This window comes from Limulus polyphemus, unplaced genomic scaffold, assembly GCF_000517525.1.
Source record: "Limulus polyphemus unplaced genomic scaffold, Limulus_polyphemus-2.1.2 Scaffold2563, whole genome shotgun sequence".
NCBI classification, from domain to species: domain Eukaryota; kingdom Metazoa; phylum Arthropoda; class Merostomata; order Xiphosura; family Limulidae; genus Limulus; species Limulus polyphemus.
In genome coordinates, this window is record NW_013668173.1 from 51,059 (window position 1) to 54,904 (window position 3,846).

Below are 3,846 nucleotides of genomic sequence, written 5' to 3' on the forward strand. Positions count from 1 at the left end.
GAAGACAGGATATATTCATGTAACGTAGCTAGCTGCTGGGTTAGTATACAACATAGAGTGAAGACAGGATATATTCATGTAACGTAGCTAGCTGCTGGGTTAGTATACAACATAGAGTGAAGACAGGATATATTCATGTAACGTAGCTAGCTGCTGGGTTAGTATACAACATAGAGTGAAGACAGGATATATTCATGTAACGTAGCTAGCTGCTGGGTTAGTATACAACATAGAGTGAAGACAGGATATATTCATGTAACGTAGCTAGCTATTGGATTAGTATACAACATACAGTGAAAGTGGGAAGTGTTCATGTAACGTAGCTAGCTGCTGGGTTAGTACACAACATAGAGTGAAGACAGGATATATTCATGTAACGTAGCTAGCTATTGACTTAGCATACAATATGCACTAAAGGTTGGATATGATCATATAGCGTAGCTAGCTATTGGGTTAGTAAGTAACATACAATACAGGCAGGATATGTTAATGTAGCATACCTAGCTATTGGATTAGTATACAGGGTGTCTCAGAAGAATGAACCCATAGGGAAAACAAACATATTTGTAAATAAAGTTAAACAAACACATTTCTAATGTCAGTTGTACATATTTCAGGGAAGAAAATACCCTGATGGCAAAGTATACCGAGAATTGATATGTGTATGGCTGTTAATGTCATGAAATTTGAATAATAAACAAAATAACATCCTGTACAACATACACTGAAGATAAGAAGTGGCCCATGTACCGCAACGATAACCTATGGTTTTTCTGTGGGCATACAAAGTTCCATGAAGAGCGATATTTCACTGAACAGAGCATATATATACGCTGAGGACAGAAATGTTACAATTAACGATAGCTAGGGTATGTATAGAACACAGGAGAAAACGTAACTTGTTGGTGGCAAATGTCCTATGTAGTTGTAAATATATAGGAGCGTACAACGAAGATAGGAAGTTTCCATAGAAACAGGAGAAAAGAAGAAGCAAGACGAAATGTAATTGACCTAATCATCGGTAAAAAATCCCGAAAAGAACCTACACTAATGCATATTCAGTTGGTGTATAAATTATCGTAAAGCGTTAATTGCTAGACATCCCCAAACAGAACCCCGCTGTGCAGATGTTTAAAGGAAACACTATTTTTTTTATATATATTTGATATTTCTGAACAAATGAAAACTAATATCAAGCGGGATACGAACCTACAGCTTTGATTAACGGGAAAACGTTTTTATTGGCTGGGTCTATTGAACACTGCAATTCCAACTGCTTTCTCATTATAAAAAAAAAGCCCCACAGCGGCATGGGCGCGGATTTACGGCGCTAGAAGCCAGGTTTCGATACCCGTGGTGAGCAGAGCACAGATAGTCCATTGTGCAGCTTTGTGCTTAATTACAAACAAAAATATTTAAGAAAGAATTCCAATTAAGTAAAATGTTAACAAAGATGGTCAAAATGAAGTTATTAACAAAGTTTCGTCTTTCAGTTTAGACTTATGACTGTCCGACTTTCTTATTTCTCCACTTCTTAGTATTTCTAAAAAAATGTCATCATCTTTAACTCCTTTGGATCTTTTTTAAACTCACGTTCATTCAGCTGAACAAGGAACAATTAGACTAATGAAAGAATAGGCGAGTGATCAGAGTCACAGAAAAAGATAAGACACGAGTAACATCTAATAAAACTATACGAAAAAGCAATTTCCAACATTCCCGGATTTATAAGAATAAAATAAAATATGTTTTTCTACACTGGATCATAAAGAATTTAAAATGATTTCCATACACAGGTTTTCATATTATCACCTACATCTTAGTGAAGTTTTGCAACTGAAAATTGTTGGAAAATTTTAAAGAATTCAGACAGCATTAAAAATATATATTGCAGGAAGTAATTATGAGTAATACCAGCAACTTGGCTGGAAACGTCATGAATATTAAAAGACAAAGACAACTTAGGAAGCCCAGCAAGACATTAAACTAAATAAAAATCACACGTAGACGGAACATGACATCATGGGTAAACACAGTAGTATGAATCGATTTTTTAAACAATAAGAACAATACATTAATAAGGCATGTTTGGTAACAAAGAGCTGAAAAAATATTTTTTTTTTGTTTGTAAATAAGAACAGTGAGAGAGTCCGTTTATAGTCTTTGAGAATTAAGTTAGCACTGGGCCGTTTATACAATAGTCCTAGGTTCAAGTCCTAGTCACACAGTTTATTTCCACTTGTCGGCTTTTTCGGTTAGATTTATCAATATATTTAACAGCTGCACCTATTTGTAAACGTGACATGATTAGTAACATAGTACAGCAAAATCTATTTTCCCAACAATAAGAAAGAGACACAGGTAAATGTTAATCTAAAAACAACAATAAAACAATGGAGTGGTGTATTGTAGCAGCATGTATTACTGAGATAAGGAATTACTGTTTAGAATTGCTACAGGTTTGGAGGTATTATTTGTACAGATTTTCATTAGAAAAAACGACGAACTTCTAGATATTGTTTATGTAGCAGTTTTGCTAATATATATAAGTAATTATTGATTGAAGTAATACAGATTTCAATATGTTCTTCTTTAACACGTTTTACTGCTGTACACGTAACAACTGTTTTGACAAATTACGGATTTCATAATATGGTTTATGATACTGTTTCCATCCCAGAAACAGTTGTTATTTGGAAATACCACAAATTTCAAAGTGTTATTTTTGTAGCAGTTTTTCTATTATTCAAATAACAGTAACAAATAACAGTGTAGCATTGTTTTATATAGCACTGTTTGAAATACGTAGTTGGCCATTTGCAAACAGTACTGGTGTTTCAATGTATTGTTTTTGTATCATCGTTTCAATGAGACTACGATACCATAGCATTGTTTCAATTTTAATGGTTGCTTTACATAAGCAACTGTCGCTTGGAAACGCTACAGGTTTCAAGAAATAATATATATATTGTATTTTCATGTCTACGACTGTGTGAAAGAATGGAGGATAATGTATTTATACCCACTTTATTAAAGTATTGTTAGATGTATCTTCCATGGTTGCATTTAATCACGACTTATGAAACAAACATAAAGCGTTACAAGACTTCACACTAAAAAGATGTATTCGTAACATATATATGTGTTTATATAGATATAAGTATAGCATTCCAATCACTACTATGCTTGTTGTGTCCCACCTGGCCTGATGAGCTCTAGACTGAGCGAAATGCATCTTTGATGGATAGAATGTGGTTGAAATATTATCATATACTATTCTTCTTGAGAATCTCTAAGGAACTAAATAAAGCATGTACTGCTAAGATATAATAACCGTAATGAGACTGTCTTATGACAAATATAATTAAAGATACACTCAATTGCAGAAACTGCCATTATCCTTGTTATTATTTTTCGATATCCGGTTTATTATACTCACAGTATAGATCACGTCACGCCCAATAGTTGTCTTCAAAGTAGCGAATGAGGAAAAGAGACTTAGCATATTGCTTGACATTGACATTGAGTGTTTGAGTCTATTGTTCTTATGACACAAATATGACTCAGTTTATAATTTACAATTTTAGTATTTATAGTACATGTGATAATTATGTTGTACATCCATAGCGTGGACGAAAATACCAGGTGAATGAACTAGGTGATCCTTAATAAATGTTATAAGATCTACCCTCAGAATTTTATATGCATATCCTTTTCCTACAATTAGTCACAAGTCGTATAATATTGTCATAAGGCCTGTATTTCATTGATGTAAAACTGTTTAAAATAAAGTTAATAAGAAATAGGTAATCTTTCATTTTAGCCATTCTGCTGAAGGGACATGTG